The sequence below is a fragment of the Salmo trutta genome, chromosome 12 (genome assembly GCF_901001165.1).
Source record: "Salmo trutta chromosome 12, fSalTru1.1, whole genome shotgun sequence".
NCBI lineage: Eukaryota > Metazoa > Chordata > Actinopteri > Salmoniformes > Salmonidae > Salmo > Salmo trutta.
The window spans coordinates 39,159,983-39,182,569 of NC_042968.1; the positions used below are offsets into that span (position 1 = coordinate 39,159,983).

General features: G+C 43.2%; 1 protein-coding gene across 2 annotated transcripts in view; it reads left to right on the plus strand.

Annotated features, from left to right (window-relative positions):
- Positions 1 to 22,587, plus strand: part of LOC115203524 (coronin-2B) — a 104,318-nt gene that overhangs the window by 56,613 nt on the left and 25,118 nt on the right. The window contains exon 1 of one of the 2 annotated variants that reach the window (XM_029768287.1): positions 20,613 to 20,956. The exons of the other annotated variant lie outside the window; for it this stretch is intronic. The gene's annotated coding sequence lies outside the window, so the exon portion shown is untranslated. Of the gene's footprint in view, positions 1 to 20,612; positions 20,957 to 22,587 lie in introns of those variants that run through there. 2 annotated transcript variants of the gene reach the window in all.

A 22,587-nucleotide genomic window follows, 5' to 3' on the forward strand; every position in this document is an offset into this window, starting at 1 on the left:
GGGTAGCAGGGGAGTGCTGAGGGTAGCAGGGGAGTGTTGAGGGTAGCAGTGGAGTTCTGAGGGTAGCACTAAAGTACAAAAAGCATTTTCTCGTACCGGCGTAGCATTTGCAGCTTCAACGGTAGCCCTCCTGTGGAAGAGCTGGAGAAGTTAACCCAATGGCTAAGCCTGTTTTGAAGAGCAAACATTTCAGGTTCTTGTAAAACACTCAGCATGTCAGCGCTAGCTTCTATTAGCATTTCAAATAGATATTCTGCTCATCGGAACAGACATTGAGATGTATTGGCAAAAATGCCAGCATGCAGACATTTCTGTCTCTTCATTTCTGTATATCCCCATTACTCTGCAGTTGCTGTATCCTTGACCTGTAAATAGTTACTGTATAGCCTAAACTCTGTTCTTCAATGAGACAAGTTAACGAACAGACCAATGAGGTGATGCAGCTTGACTATGCTGGGCTAGGCTTACAGAGTAGCAGAGGCAGAGCGGGGCAGGTGCCAGTGGAGTTGTGTAAGAATCCCTATTCAAGGAATCAGTGCCAAGATTACACATTTCTCACCCTGGAGAGTACTAAAAAGAGGACTGTGCCGCATGACTGGCAGCGAAACTAGGACACACGCTGCACAAGTAGAATTGACATGTCGTCAGTGAGGCGATCAATGCAACTGACTGGGAACATGCATGAACGACCCACACCAGACAGACAATTACATGTAGCTGGCTAGCACCGCCACACATGAGTGGAGACAGAGTTAGCATTTGGCGCTTAAAGTTAAAGTGGTGCATTCATACGTCCCTTTCCTCCATGTTAAAATGTGACATTTAACGTGGAGGAAATTACAATAAACACAAGGCGATCGTTAATATGAAGAAACAAAGAGCTAGTATTAGCATATTAGCCATGTGGTTTGTTTTCCCTTGGGATAAGCTCATCTCATTGACTGGGGCCATTTAAAATAGGTCAAATTCACAGTGCAATAACCTTCACCTCCCTGTGGGAATAGTGTCATTTGAAATGAACCATAACAGACACACATGGAAGCAACGGCAGATGTTGCTGTCTCTTCCCTGACTCTGTTGTGAAATGAAGGGGAAAAAGCAAAGTCCCTCCATAAAACAGCTTTCTGCTGACCGGGCAGCCACGGATTTAACCCAGACACTGGCTGACTACACATATGACTTAAGCCCAGCTCCATTTCCCCTCCACGTCTCTCCAGCATATGAAAACAACCTTGGGCCATTAGTGTTTTAGTGGTTTTAGTGGAACATGCTTACCTTAGTAGAAAAACCCATGAAGTCTCTCTGCTTCTCCTCCATCCACTTTCATTGAATAAACAGTGCCATCTGGGGATCAAAGGCTCCCTGCATGTGCTGTTAACAGACAAGAGATTCTCCACCTACCAGTCGGTAGCTGTTAAGTCGAAAGGTGTTAGAATTTCCACAATCTGTTTCCCTTTTCACAGCTTGTCAGCTTCTATTTGGCTTTATTTACTGTACATTCAGGCTCTCATAAAACACTTGGGCGCAGCCAGCCCCCTGTTGTTGGGCAGGATTGACAATAAGTATGAGATCATAGCTGTCTGCTCGAGACAAAATGGAGTGAGCCACCTTGGAGGATATTTTGATGGCGCTGTTGTTGAAATAGTATGACCAGGTATTCAGATGAATGCTACTGCACTTTTCGGTGCAAGACGGTAACGGCAGCTTTTTTACATTGTCAAAACGGGTCTCCATGGTGGTTGTGTCTGTAGTTCTCCTCCAGACTGAAGCAGGACTTTGGGTACGTAAGGAGTGGGCCTAAAGGGATTACAGAACACAGACACTGCAACCTAATATGACATTGACGTCTGTGATGTCACTGTGGAAGGACAGAAATCACATCAATGCTCCGGGTAACTACGTTATAGGAAGTAGCTGGCCACACTGAAGCCTGCTGTTTTCATCAACTCTGATTGGTTCTGACCTGTTGTTGGAGGCTACGGTTGATGCACTGCCTCTGTTCCATCCTGGAAAAGAGTGTGTGTGGATGATGAATGGTATAGTAGCAGGATTGGTTATAGAGAGTTTAGAATGGTATAGTAACAGGATTGGTTATAGAGAGTTTAGAATGGTATAGTAACAGGATTGGTTATAGAGAGTTTAGAATGGTATAGTAACAGGATTGGTTATAGAGAGTTTAGAATGGTGTAGTAACAGGATTGGTTATAGAGAATGGTATAGTAACAGGATTGGTTATAGAGAGTTTAGAATGGTATAGTAACAGGATTGGTTATAGAGAGTTTAGAATGGTATAGTAACAGGATTGGTTATAGAGAGTTTAGAATGGTATAGTAACAGGATTGGTTATAGAGAGTATAGAATGGTATAGTAACAGGATTGGTTATAGAGAGTATAGAATGGTATAGTAACAGGATTGGTTATAGAGAGTTTAGAATGGTATAGTAACAGGATTGGTTATAGAGAGTTTAGAATGGTATAGTAACAGGATTGGTTATAGAGAGTATAGAATGGTATAGTAACAGGATTGGTTATAGAGAGTTTAGAATGGTATAGTAACAGGATTGGTTATAGAGAGTATAGAATGGTATAGTAGCAGGATTGGTTATAGAGAGTTTAGAATGGTATAGTAACAGGATTGGTTATAGAGAGTTTAGAATGGTATAGTAACAGGATTGGTTATAGAGAGTTTAGAATGGTATAGTAGCAGGATTGGTTATAGAGAGTTTAGAATGGTATAGTAACAGGATTGGTTAGAATGGTATAGTAACAGGATTGGTTATAGAGAGTTTAGAATGGTATAGTAGCAGGATTGGTTATAGAGAGTTTAGAATGGTATAGTAACAGGATTGGTTATAGAGAGTTTAGAATGGTATAGTAGCAGGATTGGTTATAGAGAGTTTAGAATGGTATAGTAACAGGATTGGTTATAGAGAGTTTAGAATGGTATAGTAACAGGATTGGTTATAGAGAGTTTAGAATGGTATAGTAACAGGATTGGTTAGAATGGTATAGTAACAGGATTGGTTATAGAGAGTTTAGAATGGTATAGTAGCAGGATTGGTTATAGAGAGTTTAGAATGGTATAGTAACAGGATTGGTTATAGAGAGTTTAGAATGGTATAGTAGCAGGATTGGTTATAGAGAGTTTAGAATGGTATAGTAACAGGATTGGTTATAGAGAGTATATAATGGTATAGTAACAGGATTGGTTATAGAGAGTTTAGAATGGTATAGTAACAGGGTTGGTTATAGAGAGTATAGAATGGTATAGTAACAGGATTGGTTCTAGAGAGTATAGAATGGTATAGTAACAGGATTGGTTATAGAGAGTTTAGAATGGTATAGTAACAGGATTGGTTATAGAGAGTTTAGAATGGTATAGTAACAGGATTGGTTATAGAGAGTTTAGAATGGTATAGTAACAGGATTGGTTATAGAGAGTATAGAATGGTATAGTAGCAGGATTGGTTATAGAGAGTTTAGAATGGTATAGTAACAGGATTGGTTCTAGAGAGTTTAGAATGGTATAGTAACAGGATTGGTTATAGAGAGTTTAGAATGGTATAGTAACAGGATTGGTTCTAGAGAGTTTAGAATGGTATAGTAACAGGATTGGTTATAGAGAGTTTAGAATGGTATAGTAACAGGATTGGTTATAGAGAATGGTATAGTAACAGGATTGGTTATAGAGAGTATATAATGGTATAGTAACAGGATTGGTTATAGAGAGTTTAGAATGGTATAGTAGCAGGATTGGTTATAGAGAGTTTAGAATGGTATAGTAACAGGATTGGTTATAGAGAGTTTAGAATGGTATAGTAACAGGATTGGTTATAGAGAGTTTAGAATGGTATAGTAACAGGATTGGTTATAGAGAGTTTAGAATGGTATAGTAACAGGATTGGTTATAGAGAGTATAGAATGGTATAGTAACAGGATTGGTTATAGAGAGTTTAGAATGGTATAGTAACAGGATTGGTTCTAGAGAGTTTAGAATGGTATAGTAACAGGATTGGTTATAGAGAGTTTAGAATGGTATAGTAGCAGGATTGGTTATAGAGAGTTTAGAATGGTATAGTAACAGGATTGGTTATAGAGAGTTTAGAATGGTATAGTAACAGGATTGGTTATAGAGAGTTTAGAATGGTATAGTAGCAGGATTGGTTATAGAGAGTTTAGAATGGTATAGTAACAGGATTGGTTATAGAGAATGGTATAGTAGCAGGATTGGTTATAGAGAGTTTAGAATGGTGTAGTAACAGGATTGGTTATAGAGAACTTAGAATGGTATAGTAACAGGATTGGTTATAGAGAGTTTAGAATGGTATAGTAACAGGATTGGTTGTAGAGAGTTTAGAATGGTATAGTAACAGGATTGGTTATAGAGAGTTTAGAATGGTATAGTAACAGGATTGGTTATAGAGAGTTTAGAATGGTATAGTAACAGGATTGGTTATATAGAATGGTATAGTAACAGGATTGGTTATAGAGAATGGTATAGTAACAGGATTGGTTATAGAGAATGGTATAGTAGCAGGATTGGTTATAGAGAGTTTAGAATGGTGTAGTAACAGGATTGGTTATAGAGAATGGTATAGTAACAGGATTGGTTATAGAGAGTTTAGAATGGTATAGTAACAGGATTGGTTATAGAGAATGGTATAGTAACAGGATTGGTTATAGAGAATGGTATAGTAACAGGATTGGTTATATAGAGTTTAGAATGCTATAGTAACAGGATTGGTTATAGAGAGTTTAGAATGGTACAGTAACAGGATTGGTTATAGAGAGTTTAGAATGGTATAGTAACAGGATTGGTTATAGAGAGTTTAGAATGGTGTAGTAACAGGATTGGTTATAGAGAATGGTATAGTAAGAGGATTGGTTATAGAGAGTTTAGAATGGTATAGTAACAGGATTGGTTATAGAGAATGGTATAGTAAGAGGATTGGTTATAGACAATGGTATAGTAACAGGATTGGTTATAGAGAGTTTAGAATGGTATAGTAACAGGATTGGTTATAGAGAGTTTAGAATGGTATAGTAACAGGATTGGTTATAGAGAACTTAGAATGGTATAGTAACAGGATTGGTTATAGAGAGTTTAGAATGGTATAGTAACAGGATTGGTTATAGAGAACTTAGAATGGTATAGTAACAGGATTGGTTATAGAGAGTTTAGAATGGTATAGTAACAGGATTGGTTATAGAGAACTTAGAATGGTGTAGTAACAGGATTGGTTATAGAGAGTTTAGAATGGTATAGTAACAGGATTGGTTATAGAGAGTTTAGAATGGTGTAGTAACAGGATTGGTTATAGAGAGTTTAGAATTAGAAACATGTTTTAGGTGATTTGTACCAGAGTGCAGAAAAATGTATTGATTTCATACACTGTCAAAATATAAACGATACAAAAATATAGGTGCAACATGCAACAATTTCAGACTTTACTGAGTTACACTTCATTTAAGGAAATCAGTCAATTGAAATAAATTCATTAGGCCCTAATCTATGGATTTCACATGACTGGGAATACAGATATGCATCTGTTGGTCACAGATACCTTAAAAAAAAAGTAGGGGCGGGGATCAAAAAACCAGTCAGTATCTGGTGTGACCACCATTTGCCTCATGCAGAACGACACATCTCCTTCACATAGAGTTGATCAGGCTGTTGATTGTGGCCTGTGGAATGGTGTCCCACTCCTCTTCAATGGCTGTTCAAAGTTGCTTGATATTGGCGGGAACTGGATCACGCTGTCGTACACGTTGATTCAGAGCATCCCATACATGCTCAATGGGTGACATGTCTGGTGAGTATGCAGGGCATGGAAGAACTGGGTCATTTTCAGCTTACAGGAATTGTGTACAGATCTTTGCGACATGGGGCTGTGCATTATCATGCTGAAACATGAGGTGATGGAAGCAGATGAATGGCACGACAAAGGGCCTCAGGATCTCGTCACAGTATTGTGTTCATTGTCCGTAGCTTATGACTGCCAATACTATAACCCCACCTCCACCATGGGACACTTTGTTTACAACATTGACATCAGCGCAGAAATTCTTCAGTTGTGCAAACCCACAGTTTCATCAGCTGTCTGGGTGGTTGGTCTCCCTCAAAACATGAGACATCTGTGGCATTGTGTTGTGTGACAAAACTGCATATTTTAGAGTGGCCTTTCACTGTCCCAGCACAAGGTGCACCTGTGTAATGATCATGCTGTTTAATCAGCTTCTTGATATGCCACACCTGTCAGGTGGATGGATTATCTTGGCAAAGTACAAATGCTCACTAACAGGGATGTAACCAAATTTGTGCACAAAATTTGAGAGAAATAAGCTTTTTGTGCGTGTGGAACATTTCTGGGATGTTTTCTTTCAGCTCATGAAACATGTTGCGTTTATATTTTTGTTCAGTGTAATTAAATTGTCTCTCCCTCTTTCTCTGCCCCTCTCTGTTCTAAGACCAAACAGCACAGTAGATGTACTAGCTAGAGTTGTTTTTCAGGACAAACCCTGGAAGCCATGGGTAAGGGTGTGAGGGTACGGTACGGTGTGGTCATTGGCGGTTGTGCCCAGGCAGATGGTCCGAAGCTGGGCTAGAGTCTGTCCACGTCTGGACCCCCTTAATCCTTCCTTCCTTCTTCCCTTCCTCCCTACTCCACTGCTCTTCCTCCGACTCCACCCCTATTCCTCCGACTCCACCCCTCTTCCTCATACTCCACCCCTCTTCATCCTACTCCACCCCTCTTCGTCCTACTCCACTGCTCTTCCTTCGACTCCACCCCTATTCCTCCGACTCCACCCCTCTTCCTCCTACTCTACCCCTCTTCCTCCTACTCCTCTTCGTCCTACTCCACCCCTCTTCCTCATACTCCACCCCTCTTCCTCCTACTCCACCCCTCTTCCTCTTCTTCCTCTTCCTCTTCCTCCTACTCCCCCTCTCTTCCTCCTACTCCACTCCTCTTCCTCCTACTCCTCTTCCTCCTACTCCACTCCTCTTTCGCTTCCTCCACCCCTCTTCCTCTTCCTCCTCCCTCCACTCCTCTTCCTCCTACTCCCCCCTCTTCCTCCTCCTATACCAATCCACTCCAGCATGTAGAGTCAGGCTCAGGCTGTCCATTGACACAGACAGGCAGGAATGCCTGGCATACAAAGTCCCCACTACACTACACTTCAAAGCAGATTGTCTCGTCCCGTTTGGAAATGGCTCCTTATTTTTCCAGGCTTGTGGAAAGGCGCTGTTAGAGATGTGGATGTGAATTAGCCTGCTGAGGAGCTTTTCATAACGTTAGAAAAGATGGGCTGAACTGCTGAAGAGAGAGCTGAGGGCTATTGGAGTGGAGGAGAGGAGAGGAGAGGAGAGGAGAGGAGAGGAGAGGAGAGGAGAGGAGAGGAGAGGAGAGGAGGATGATGTACGTCAAATCAGTATGAATCATCAATATTAGTCTTAGTCAATGTTGTGCGTGTCCATTATAGTTGTGACAGCTGGCTTCACTAGAATAGGTGATGGCGATATGGGAATACCACCCTTGTGGTGGCAAACACCCATGTACCAATTTGAAGAACATATGCGTCAAGGTTGATCCATGATCTAGGATCCAGGTTCTTTGTTGATGTTATAGCTCATGGTACTTAACAGTTGTCCCGGTACTCCAATAGCAATGATGGATGTCAAGATATTATAGCTGATGAAAAAGCTGCTTCCTCTATTTGCGTCTTGGGCACTGTGCCACCAACAGGGCTTTCTCAGTTTGAACGGCTGCCCAGAAGGTTTTCATTTCACACCAGATTATCCTTGGTTGGACCTGGTGGTGTGGCACTGCGGTATAGTTGGCACTATGTTAAGTCTAGTGTTAACCCACCTAAACTCATCCACTATGAGTATGAAAAACAACCACTAACAATCTATTGGGATGGGTCACTGAAACCTATATGTTTTAATAAAGTATAAACACACTTTTCCTTACTTCTGCAATTTTTTTAGATTTGTTTTCAAAAACAATTACTCAATGCAAGTACAATATTCCATTAATAAATCCATCCAGGCCTCCTCTCCACACCTGCTCTGTCCATCCTCTAAGAGCCTCCCTACCTTTAATCCATCCATCCTTCTATCCTTCCATCTGTTGAACTCTCTATGCTCATTACCCTGAGCACACTAATGACCCTGGCCAACCAGGGAGGAGAGGAGAAGAGCCACACAAAGACAAACAGCTCCCCCGGGTCACATCTCTGTCAATTAGATAAACAAGGACACTAAAGTGGTCAGGGCAAGGCAGGGAGGAAGAGGATGTTAGTACACATCAGTGTGTTTGTGTGTATTGGAGGGGGCGATATGGTGGGGGGTTGTGTGTGTGGAGGGAGGTGCAGGGGTTGTGTGTGTGGGGTGGTTGTGTGTGTGGAGGGGGTGTGGGGGTTGTGTGTGTGGAGGGGATGTGGGGGTTGTGTGTGAGTGGGGGGATGGGGATGGGAGTGAAAACTATAGCCTGAAGATAGCTCTGTCCTTCACCGGTTCACACACAGTTCCACTCTAATGAAGAATCTGTACTCTAATCCTCTAATGAAGACTGTACTATAATCCTCTAATGAAGACTCTGTACTCTAATCCTCTAATGAAGACTCTCTACTCTAATCCTCTAATGAAGACGCTGTACTGTAATCCTCTAATGAAGACTGTACTATAATCCTCTAATGAAGACTGTACTATAATCCTCTAATGAAGACTCTGTACTCTAATCCTCTAATGAAGACTCTCTACTCTAATCCTCTAATGAGACTGTACTATAATCCTCTAATGAAGACTCTCTACTCCAATCCTCTAATGAAGACGCTGTACTCTAATCCTCTAATGATGGGGATGGGAGTGAATGGGGATGGGAGTGAAAACTATAGCCTGAAGATAGCTCTGTCCTTCACCAATTCACACACAGTTCCACTCTAATGAAGACTCTGTACTCTAATCCTCTAATGAAGACGCTGTACTCTAATCCTCTACTGAAGACTCTGTACTCTAATCCTCTAATGAAGACTCTCTACTCTAATCCTCTAATGAAGACGCTGTACTGTAATCCTCTAATGAAGACTCTGTACTCTAATCCTCTAATGAAGACACTGTACTCTAATCCTCTAATGAAGACTCTCTACTCTAATCCTCTAATGAAGACGCTGTACTCTAATCCTCTAATGAAGACTCTGTACTCTAATCCTCTAATGAAGACTCTGTACTCTAATCCTCTAATGAAGACGCTGTACTATAATCCTCTAATGAAGACTCTGTACTCTAATCCTCTAATGAAGACTCTCTACTCTAATCCTCTAATGAAGACGCTGTACTCTAATCCTCTAATGAAGACTCTGTACTCTAATCCTCTAATGAAGACTCTGTACTCTAATCCTCTAATGAAGACGCTGTACTATAATCCTCTAATGAAGACTCTGTACTCTAATCCTCTAATGAAGACTCTCTACTCTAATCCTCTAATGAAGACGCTGTACTCTAATCCTCTAATGAAGACTCTCTACTCTAATCCTCTAATGAAGACTGCACTATAATCCTCTAATGAAGACTCTGTACTATAATCCTCTAATGAAGACTCTCTACTCTAATCCTCTAAGGAAGACGCTGTACTCTAATCCTCTAATGAAGACGCTGTACTCTAATCCTCTAATGAAGACTCTCTACTCTAATCCTCTAATGAAGACTCTGTACTCTAATCCTCTAATGAAGACTGTACTCTAATCCTCTAATGAAGAGTCTGTACTCTAATCCTCTAATGAAGACTGTACTTTAATCCTCTAAAGAAGACTGTACTCTAACCCTCTAATGAAGACTCTGTACTCTAATCCTCTAATGAAGACTCTGTACTCTAATCCTCTAATGAAGACTCTGTACTCTAATTCTCTAATGAAGACTCTGTACTATAATCCTCTAATGAAGACTGTACTCTAATCCTCTAATGAAGACTCTGTACTCTAATCCTCTAATGAAGACTGTACTATAATCCTCTAATGAAGACTGTACTCTAATCCTCTAATGAAGACGCTGTACTCTAATCCTCTAATGAAGACTCTCTACTCTAATCCTCTAATGAAGACTCTCTACTCTAATCCTCTAATGAAGACTGTACTCTAATCCTCTAATGAAGAGTCTGTACTCTAATCCTCTAATGAAGACTGTACTTTAATCCTCTAATGAAGACTGTACTCTAATCCTCTAATGAAGACTCTGTACTCTAATCCTCTAATGAAGACTCTGTACTCTAATTCTCTAATGAAGACTCTGTACTATAATCCTCTAATGAAGACTGTACTCTAATCCTCTAATGAAGACTCTGTACTCTAATCCTCTAATGAAGACGCTGTACTCTAATCCTCTAATGAAGACTCTCTACTCTAATCCTCTAATGAAGACTATGTACTCCAATCCTCTAATGAAGACTCTGTACTCTAATCCTCTAATGAAGACTCTGTACTATAATCCTCTAAAGAAGACTGTACTCTAATCCTCTAATGAAGACTCTGTACTCTAATCCTCTAATGAAGACTGTACTCTAATTCTCGAATGAAGACTCTGAACTCTAATACTCTTAAGAAGACTGTACTATAATCCTCTAATGAAGACTCTGTACTCTAATCCTCTAATGAAGACTCTGTACTCTAATCCTCTAATGAAGACGCTGTACTCTAATCCTCTAATGAAGACTGTACTCTAATCCTCTAATGAAGACTGTACTCTAATTCTCTAATGAAGACTGTACTCTAATTCTCTAATGAAGACTCTGTACTCTAATCCTCTAATGAAGACGCTGTACTCTAATCCTCTAATGAAGGCTGTACTCTAATCCTCTAATGAAGACTGTACTCGCATTCTCTAATGAAGACTGTACTATAATCCTCTAATGAAGACTGTACTCTAATCCTCTAATGAAGACTCTGTACTCTAATCCTCTAATGAAGACTCTGTACTCTAATCCTCTAACGAAGACTCTCTACTCTAATCCTCTAATGAAGACTGTACTCCAATTCTCTAATGAAGACTCTGAACTCTAATTCTCTAAAGAAGACTGTACTATAATCCTCTAATGAAGACTCTGTACTCTAATCCTCTAATGAAGACTCTGTACTCTAATCCTCTAACGAAGACTCTCTACTCTAATCCTCTAATGAAGACTGTACTCCAATTCTCTAATGAAGACTCTGAACTCTAATACTCTAAAGAAGACTGTACTATAATCCTCTAATGAAGACTCTGTACTATAATATTTTCTCTTGTGTTCACTTTGACGCTTTGTGAGACAAGGTGTACTATCCACACAGAGGAGTCTGTGAATAAGCTACATTCCGAGCTGCAAACATCAAACAGCCATACCCTGTCTACCACATAGTTCATCCAGCACAATACGGCAAGTATAGCGAATTCTGCTTGTTTTTCATTGACATCCCTGCTGGTAGTGGAGGTGAGATTGTACCTTTAGGATAGTGGGAGGTAGGGTGGTTAGACTGATCTAGAGATGACAGCCAGTTGAGAGGTAATCTGGGTCTAAAGACTGTGTTGTGTGTCTGGGTGAAAGGAGTCTGTCTCCTGGACAACAGGCTGGTAGTTAGACAGAGGGCATGGATTCTGTTCTCTCTCTGCTGAAGCCTGTGGAGAACTGTTCTGTGTCTGAGTCACTCTGTCAGTGTTCAGAGAAGAGAACTGTTCTGTGTCTGAGTCACTCTGATTGATCAGAGAAGAGAACTGTTCTGTGTCTGAGTCACTCTGTCAGTGGTCAGAGAAGAGAACTGTTCTGTGTCTGAGTCACTCTGATTGATCAGAGAAGAGAACTGTTCTGTGTCTGAGTCACTCTGTCAGTGGTCAGAGAAGAGAACTGTTCTGTGTCTGAGTCACTCTGATTGATCAGAGAAGAGAACTGTTCTGTGTCTGAGTCACTCTGTCAGTGTTCAGAGAAGAGAACTGTTCTGTGTCTGAGTCACTCTGTCAGTGGTCAGAGAAGAGAACTGTTCTGTGTCTGAGTCACTCTGATTGATCAGAGAAGAGAACTGTTCTGTGTCTGAGTCACTCTGTCAGTGGTCAGAGAAGAGAACTGTTCTGTGTCTGAGTCACTCTGTCAGTGGTCAGAGAAGAGAACTGTTCTGTGTCTGAGTCACTCTGTCAGTGGTCAGAGAAGAGAACTGTTCTGTGTCTGAGTCACTCTGATTGATCAGAGAAGAGAACTGTTCTGTGTCTGAGTCACTCTGTCAGCGGTCAGAGAAGAGAACTGTTCTGTGTCTGAGTCACTCTGATTGATCAGAGCAGAGAACTGTTCTGTGTCTGAGTCACTGTCAGTGGTCAGAGAAGAGAACTGTTCTGTGTCTGAGTCACTGTCAGTGGTCAGAGAAGAGAACTGTTCTGTGTCTGAGTCACTCTGATTGATCAGAGCAGAGAACTGTTCTGTGTCTGAGTCACTCTGATTGATCAGAGCAGAGAACTGTTCTGTGTCTGAGTCACTGTCAGTGGTCAGAGAAGAGAACTGTTCTGTGTCTGAGTCACTGTCAGTGGTCAGAGAAGAGAACTGTTCTGTGTCTGAGTTACTCTGTCAGTGGTCAGAGAAGAGAACTGTTCTGTGTCTGAGTCACTCTGATTGATCAGAGAAGAGAACTGTTCTGTGTCTGAGTCACTCTGTCAGTGGTCAGAGAAGAGAACTGTTCTGTGTCTGAGTTACTCTGTCAGTGGTCAGAGAAGAGAACTGTTCTGTGTCTGAGTCACTGTCAGTGGTCAGAGAAGAGAACTGTTCTGTGTCTGTCAGTGGTCAGAGAAGAGAACTGTTCTGTGTCTGAGTTACTCTGTCAGTGGTCAGAGAAGAGAACTGTTCTGTGTCTGAGTCACTGTCAGTGGTCAGAGAAGAGAACTGTTCTGTGTCTGTCAGTGGTCAGAGAAGAGAACTGTTCTGTGTCTGAGTCACTCTGATTGGTCAGAGAAGAGAACTGTTCTTTGTCTGAGCCACTCTGATTGGTCAGAGAAGAGAACTGTTCTGTGTCTGAGTCACGCTGTCTTTATCCTTCTCTCTCTCTCTCTCTCTCTCTCTCTCACACACAATCTCACTCTCTTTCTTTCCCTCTCCCTCTCTCTCTCCCCCTTACAGCCAGCCAGCCAATCTCTGTATGCTCCAAAAAGCAGGAGGCTGGAAATCCTCTGGGAGAGAGACATGCACAAAGATCATTATTAATTGAGACCACTCCTCCTGTGGTTTTTGGATGGCAGAACTGATGTGTGGACTGATAAAATACCTTGTGTGTGTGTGTGTGTGTGTGTGTGTGTGTGTGTGTGTGTGTACACATTTCTGTCTTACTTAGCATAGTACTGGCATTACACAGCTATACTATGACATGAAATAAACCCACCTATATATTAAATTAACATTCCCCAAAGGTATGGTGTATGATGCATTTGTAGGATAACCAGCCAGGACTGTTTGTAGGATAACCAGCCAGGACTGTTTGTAGGGTAATCAGCCAGGACTGTTTGTAGGATAACCAGCCAGGACTGTTTGTAGGATAACCAGCCAGGACTGTTTGTAGGATAACCAGCCAGGACTGTTTGTAGGATAACCAGCCAGGACTGTTTGCAGGATAACCAGCCAGGACTGTTTGTAGGATAACCAGCCAGGACTGTTTGTAGGATAACCAGCCAGGACTGTCCCTGGAGGCAGTGGGTAGTGGATGCCTGTTCAGCCCACTCCTCACTGCACAACTGCACTGTGAAGTGCAATCGGGTGTCTCCGTGGCTCCTTCCTGTGTCCTGTACATGTGGCTGTGGGTACTTTGATCTCCATTAACACCCGTTTCTGGGAGGCTGTGTGGGAGGTGGGGGCTTTCCTCTCCTCTCCTGTTGAGAGCAGCCATTAGCATTAGCCAGAGCAGCTCCATCTGCTGTCATTATTGATGAGTCACTTCCTGCCTGCCATATCACATAACAGCAGGAGTGGCTCTGTCTTCTCAACATACAGTTACAGCACATGGCTGCAGAAACACCCACAGAGCTGGCTCCTGTCCTGTCTACCCCCAGGCCCAGGGTCAACTATAACACACTACAGACCTGGCTCCTGTCCTGTCTACCCCCAGGCCCAGGGTCAACTATAACACACTACAGACCTGGCTCCTGTCCTGTCTACCCCCAGGCCCAGGGTCAACTATAACACACTACAGACCTGGCTCCTGTCCTGTCTACCCCCAGGCCCAGGGTCAACTATAACACACTACAGACCTGGCTCCTGTCCTGTCTACCCCCAGGCCCAGGGTCAACTATAACACACTACAGACCTGGCTCCTGTCCTGTCTACCCCCAGGCCCAGGGTCAACTATAACACACTACAGACCTGGCTCCTGTCCTGTCTACCCCCAGGCCCAGGGTCAACTATAACACACTACAGACCTGGCTCCTGTCCTGTCTACTCCCAGGCCCAGGGTCAACTATAACACACTACAGACCTGGCTCCTGTCCTGTCTACTCCCAGGCCCAGGGTCAACTATAACACACTACAGACCTGGCTCCTGTCCTGTCTACCCCCAGGCCCAGGGTCAACTATAACACACTACAGACCTGGCTCCTGTCCTGTCTACCCCCAGGCGCAGGGTCAACTATAACACACTACAGACCTGGCTCCTGTCCTGTCTACCCCCAGGCCCAGGGTCAACTATAACACACTACAAACCTGGCTCCTGTCCTGTCTACCCCCAGGCGCAGGGTCAACTATAACACACTACAGACCTGGCTCCTGTCCTGTCTACCCCCAGGCCCAGGGTCAACTATAACACACTACAGACCTGGCTCCTGTCCTGTCTACCCCCAGGCCCAGGGTCAACTATAACACACTACAGACCTGGCTCCTGTCCTGTCTACCCCCAGGCCCAGGGTCAACTATAACACACTACAGACCTGGCTCCTGTCCTGTCTACCCCCAGGCCCAGGGTCAACTATAACACACTACAGACCTGGCTCCTGTCCTGTCTACCCCCAGGCCCAGGGTCAACTATAACACACTACAGACCTGGCTCCTGTCCTGTCTACCCCCAGGCCCAGGGTCAACTATAACACACTACAGACCTGGCTCCTGCCCTGTCTACCCCCAGGGCCAGGGTCAACTATAACACACTACAGACCTGGCTCCTGTCCTGTCTACCCCCAGGCCCAGGGTCAACTATAACACACTACAGACCTGGCTCCTGTCCTGTCTACCCCCAGGCCCAGGGTCAACTATAACATACTCAAGTGTGGGGTGACTATATAAAGATAGCAGTCATATGGAGATATGCAGGACAGTTGGGGTATATTTCATGTGTATGGGTCAAGGTAGCGCTATGTTCAGAGGGCTTCTTGACACTGTCATGGGGATTTATATGGCAATTTCATCATTGGTCATAACAGCTCGTGCTATGAAGTGTTGGGATTTTGGGATAGATGGATGTGTTTCAAAGAGGTTGATTAGAATCCATCCGTGGATAAACACACGCGGGCATGGACACGTGTATTTCCCCGACCCAGACAAAGATGAGTATGAACAGAGTATGCCTACTAAGTAGAATAAGTCCATGGACCTCACAACAAAGCCCTACTGTCAGCATTGGCTCAAATGGCCTTTACATAAACCCATTGTGGCCTTGTCATGCTCTGTCATGCTCACCATATCAAAGAATTGCACCATTTACAGCATTCATACCAGATACTACAGATGTACAATCTTAATTTGATCACCCTGTCGCAAGAGAACTTTCCTGCAGTGCAGGAAATATACAACTTGTAGTGTTTTTTAGGTTAAAAAAGGCTTCTGAAGTTTGTAATTTTCACTCGGAAAAATGTATCAACCCCTACAAAAATGTCCATTAATTATAATCCACATCATAATTCACATTTCCTGTTGCTGCAGGATTATTTTCCTGCTGTAGCAAACTGGCTCAAAGTATGATCCTGCACCTGTAGTTCCAGTGAATGGCCCTATGTAGTCACTGACTGAGGTGGCAGCCAAAAGAACCAGCGGGGATGTCACTGTTCTGTGATATTTAGTCCATGTGACGAGGAGTGAATGTCATCGGAACCAACTAAACACCCATGTGGCCCGGGGAAGGGAGGAATAGTTAATAGCCCTTAGCGAGCTTCACAAAGACGGCTCGACGGGCAGGGTGAGGAGAGCGACAGCAGCCCTGGGGGGATCTCTGTCTCTCTTTTTACACTCAGCTTGTTGGTTTCCGACAGACCCACTTCCTCTATTGGCAACAGCATAGAGAGGATTGATCAGCATATCCTTAGCCATTCAGTTGAATTGTGGCAATTTTCCCGATGAATTGTGAAGCGACAGCCTCTGGAAACTGTCATACAGTCTTTGGACCTGGCGAGTAGAGCTGCCAATATCACGTTGACTGCAGCTGAGTAATATTGGATTGGAAATTCATGGAGAAATGTACCTCCTTCGCCAGGATGTCATAGCAGGAAACTGTCAGCCATTGGAGTAACACTGGGATGATTCAGGAACAATAGGATTCTGATAGTCTTGAGGTTTTACTGGGATGATTCAGGACCAATAGGATTCTAACAGTCTTGAGGTTTTGCTGCGATGATTCAGGACCAATAGGATTCTAACAGTCTTGAGGTTTTACTGGGATGATTCAGGACCAATAGGATTCTAACAGTCTTGAGGTTTTACTGGGATGATTCAGGACCAATAGGATTCTAACAGTCTTGAGGTTTTACTGGGATGATTCAGGACCAATAGGATTCTAACAGTCTTGAGGTTTTACTGGGATGATTCAGGACCAATAGGATTCTGATAGTCTTGAGGTTTTACTGGGATGATTCAGGACCAATAGGATTCTAACAGTCTTGAGGTTTTACTGGGATGATTCAGGACCAATAGGATTCTAACAGTCTTGAGGTTTTACTGGGATGATTCAGGACCAATAGGATTCTAACAGTCTTGAGGTTTTACTGGGATGATTCAGGACCAATAGGATTCTGATAGTCTTGAGGTTTTTCAGGAAGGAACAGAGAGTACAGTAAAAGAGAAACAGTGACTGCAGGCAAAAACTCTATTAACACAGAGTGCTCTCTGGAGCCCCCCCCCCCCCCCCCTACACACACACACACACACACACACACACACACACATAAACACAACAGAACAAAGCCAAGAGAAAAACCCACTGTGAAGCTGTGGGTATCCTATACTGGAGGTCTCCCAATACCCATCTTCCCTACAGACCCAGGGAGAGAGAGCTGTCTCTACACTACCTGCCTATAATAGCACAGAGGAATCACACATTCAAATACCAGACAATGTAAGGTTGCAGACGGTGTGAGCCCTACGCCTTCCCCAGCATCATGACCTGTAGCTATGGTGAAAGCCGCTCCCCTACGCACACACCTCCCCTCAAACAGACCAAGATCCACAAAATGGTCCTGAGAGGCCAGGTGCCACGTCCACAAAATGGTCCTGAGAGGCCAGGTGCCACGTCCACAAAATGGTCCTGAGAGGCCAGGTGCCACGTCCACAAAATGGTCCTGAGAGGCCAGGTGTCACGTCCACAAAATGGTCCTGAGAGGCCAGGTGTCACGAGGTGTTGGACCTGTAGGCATACATTCAATACACCCAGGATCAAAGATCTCAGACAATCAAAGCCTTTTGACTGGAGGCCAACATACCAAGAGAATACAGTCTGGGACAGATAGGGTTTATGAGTAAATATAGTAGTATAAATATAGTATTCAAAATGTAAATCAACCACAAGCATGGATTGTATTGTACATGGACCAATAGGATTCTGATAGTCTTGAGGTTTTACTGGGATGATTCAGGACCAATAGGATTCTGATAGTCTTGAGTCCAGAGTACATGGCAACCAGTTGAGGAATAGCGACAAAATCACACAGGCATGCTAGTGGAAAGATAAGTCATCCATCTTGTCAGAGATATAATCGAAATCTCCATTTGGATATGTTATATTTAATGATTAGGTACTCTGTATTACAGTCATCTGTTGTATTTAATCACTAGGTACTCTGTATTAGAGTAATCTGTTGTATTTAATGACTATGTACTCTGTATTAGAGTAATCTGTTGTATTTAATGACTAGGTACTCTGTATTAGAGTAATCTGTTGTATTTAATGACTAGGTACTCTGTATTAGAGTAATCTGTATGTATTTAATGACTAGGTACTCTGCATTAGAGTAATCTGTTGTATTTAATGACTACATTTACATTTACATTTAAGTCATTTAGCAGACGCTCTTATCCAGAGCGACTTACAAATTGCTAGGTACTCAACATTAGAGTAATCTGTTGTATTTAATGACTAGGTACTCTGTATTACAGTCATCTGTTGTATTTAATCACTAGGTACTCTGTATTAGAGTAATCTGTTGTATTTAATGACTATGTACTCTGTATTAGAGTAATCTGTTGTATTTAATGACTAGGTACTCTGTATTAGAGTAATCTGTTGTATTTAATGACTAGGTACTCTGTATTAGAGTAATCTGTATGTATTTAATGACTAGGTACTCTGCATTAGAGTAATCTGTTGTATTTAATGACTACATTTACATTTACATTTAAGTCATTTAGCAGACGCTCTTATCCAGAGCGACTTACAAATTGCTAGGTACTCAACATTAGAGTAATCTGTTGTATTTAATGACTAGGTACTCTGTATTACAGTAATCTGTTGTATTTAATGACTAGGCACTCTTTATTACAGTACTCCATTATATTTAATGGCTAGATACTCTTTATTACAGTAATCTGTTGTATTAATGACTAGGTACTCTGTACTAGAGTAATCTGTTATATTTAATCACTAGGTACTCTGTATTACAGTACTCTGTTATATTTAATGGCTAGATACTCTTTATTACAGTAATCTGTTGTATTTAATGACTAGGTACTCTTTATTACAGTACTTTGTTGACCAATAACATCTGCTAAATATGTGTATGTGACCAATAGAATTTGATTTGATTTGATGTCAGACTGGGAAGAATGCACATTATCAAATGGGGGAACTTCAGTATGGGAAAGAGGGTTGTAAGGCCTGTGAGGAGAGCAGGGATGAAGAAGGAGGGAGGAGAAGAAAGGGGGAGGAAGGGAGTGAGGGGAGGGGCAGAGAGAGGGATGGAGCCACAGGGGGTTCTGGGTAATAGCCAGGAGGGTCTTATGATCCCAAGGAGGCGGGAGGTGGGAGACCAGGGGCTGCTGAGTCCAAGCTGTCTTTGAGCTCCACTCAGGCGTTAGGGCAGAAGAGAAAAGACGCACAAATGCAACAAAAACACACGAAACACACTCTCTATCTCACTCTCTCTCTCTCTCTTTCTCTCTCTCTGTCTCTCTCTCTCTCACTCACTCTCTCTCACGCTCTCTCGCTCTCTCTCTCTGCCCAGCAATGACCTTTTCCTGCGTACAGACCCAAACTTACCTCCTGACTAGTTTCACTAAATCCCAATCAGAGCAATCTCCTGGAAGGAAAACATGGGCTTTTGTGAAAGCTGCTACGGTTGAGATGTTTGGAACGACAGTACTTATCACAGATGTTTCACACAAAAGATTGATTGTATTCCTACTGGATTATGATTATGACACCCAAACAGCTTAGCACGGAAAAGTTTGCTCACTTTTCACAGCAGAAATAGCACCCCTCACCTCTTCTATCCCCATTGTTCAATAGCACTACGCTGCCTTACCAGGCAAAAAGGCAGTAACTGCTCATAGCGTGGAACTGAGAAAAATGGCTTTTATTTACCTTGGTTTCACAGTAACTTTATCCAGTTACTGCTAACATGACCCCCATTTTCTCCAAAACACAATACAATATAGGCAGGATACTTTTCCACATGATTAAGCATGTATTTAATGTTGCAAAAACTACATTAACTCATTTTCGACCAAATGAGCAGTTACTGCCTTTTTGCTTGGTAGGACCTTGAATGACTCACAACACCCATTTGCAGGAAATGTAAATGGATGAAAACACAATATGGTTGGAATATGTCCCCTACTTCTCCTCATGGTGTTATCACAGACCAAATACTGACCCAAGTTCCCACTGGACATTCAAGTGAAAATACATACAATTCAACTTCGAGAAGAAAGCCAGGGAACAAAGGCAGAAAAACATGCGTAGGGAAACAGACATAGGGAAACATGCGTAGGGAAACATGCGTAGGGAAAAATGCGTAGGGAAACATGCAAAGGGAAACGTGCATAGGAAACGTGCATAGGGAAACATGTATAAAGAAACATGTGTAGGGAAACATGAATAGGGAAACATGAGTAGGGAAACATGAGTAGGGAAACATTTATACTCTGTATAGTCGTAGACCTCTCTATTTGCAAACAAGAGAGTATGAAGTATCCAATACCAAGAACGTATTTCAATAGTTATCAACAGCTATCAACAGTCCCAGCTAGTGATAGGTCTGCCACAGTGAGACACATCGAGAAAGAGAGATATATGGATGTATATAGAGAGGGAAGGAGAGAGAGCAAGAGGATAGAGAGAGAGAGAGAGAGAGAGAGAGAGAGAGAGAGAGAGAGAGGGGAAGAGAGAGTGAGTGGTGCAGCCCACATCTAGAGGAGTACAGAGCAGTGAGAGAGATAGAGGGAGCATTAACTGCTGCTCCAGGGCTGCATGCAGCTGTCTGGTCTGGGGCTGAGAGGGAGCAGGAGAGAGGGAGGGGTAGCTCATAGGAGGAGGAGAGGACTTGAAGGGAGAAAGAGGAGAGACGGGGTAAGAAGAGGGGAGGAGAGAAACAGATGAGAGTGAGCGGAGCATAGTAGGCCGGTTGACTGGATGTATCGTGGAGAAGCTAGGAGAAACTGGCAGACTGCAGCCGGTCTATAAAAAGCAGGAAAGGGGGGGGGTTGTAATTTGAGAGGGCCTGACAGATCGTGGTTATAGTGTCACTACTCTACTCAGCACTAAGGTAAGATATTGGTTTCACTGAGGAGACTGTTTTCGCAGAGTAATTCAGATATACTATGGCTGGCTGTGTGTGTGATTACTGGTCTGCCTGTGGGTGGGATGGGTGAGAGTGATTACTGGTCTGCCTGTGGGTGGGATGGGTGAGAGTGATTACTGGTCTGCCTGTGGGTGGGATGGGTGAGAGTGATTACTGGTCTGCCTGTGGGTGGGATGGGTGAGAGTGATTACTGGTCTGCCTGTGGGTGGGATGGGTGAGAGTGATTACTGGTCTGCCTGTGGGTGGGATGGGTGAGAGTGATTACTGGTCTGCCTGTGGGTGGGATGGGTGAGAGTGATTACTGGCCTGCCTGTGGGTGGGATAGGTGAGAGTGATTACTGGTCTGCCTGTGGGTGGGATGGGTGAGAGTGATTACTGGTCTGCCTGTGGGTGGGATGGGTGAGAGTGATTACTGGTCTGCCTGTGGGTGGGATGGGTGAGAGTGATTACTGGCCTGCCTGTGGGTGGGATGGGTGAGAGTGATTACTGGTCTGCCTGTGGGTGGGATGGGTGAGAGTGATTACTGGTCTGCCTGTGGGTGGGATGGGTGAGAGTGATTACTGGTCTGCCTGTGGTTGGGATGGGTGAGAGTGATTACTGGTCTGCCTGTGGGTGGGATGGGTGAGAGTGATTACTGGTCTGCCTGTGGGTGGGATGGGTGAGAGTGATTACTGGTCTGCCTGTGGGTGGGATGGGTGAGAGTGATTACTGGCCTGCCTGTGGGTGGGATGGGTGTGCTAACTGGATTGTGTGCATCGCTTGGTCTCCACCGGCTGAAGACCAGATGTACTGTAGTCTGTAGGACAGGAAGAGACCATAGCAGCATGGCAACAGGGACGTCTCTATTTGCACACAGCACTGTGACTGTTCCCATCCTCGAACAATGCTGAATTGTGGGTGTGGTGATGTCATCTTGTCACTGATCTGACAGTGTCATAAATCTCCTTTCCAGAAGGATTTCCTGTCTGTTTTTTTTTAATATATGTATTTAACCAGGCAAGTCAGTTAAGAACAAATTCGTATTTACAATGACAGCCTAACAGTGGGTTAACTGCCTTGTTCAGGGGCAGAACGATAGATTGTTATCTTGTCAGCTTGGGGATTCGATCCAGCAATCTTTCAGTTACTGGCCCAATGCTCTAACCACTAGGCTACCTGCCGCTGTCTGCTAGCAGAAGTTCCCCTTTACCACAAACCTAGGATCTATTCACCATCCCTGATGTATCATCAATCGTTAGTGGGACAAACCTCCAAACTGGCCTTGGATTAGTGTCTAAGGGCCATCCAGCTCTACACCTGTGATTAGGTCTAGTGTGACCCAGAAGATAGATGTATCTCACGCTGCAAGGCAGGAATTCGGTCAGTACATGCTTGTGGGTAACGACAAACAAAATAAGTGGTTTGAGTGTTTTTATGATGGAGTCAACCACTTGGTGGGTCCAAGCCCAGGACATACGTGTCAGAGAGGAATCATTTCATGGAGCCGCCTCCTTGTTAGTAGTTGGTGATTTCAGACTCAAATCACTTGTGAGGGACTGCTCTTGTCTATCATTATTTACTTACTCGCTATTTTATGTGAAATAGTTTCTTGTGGC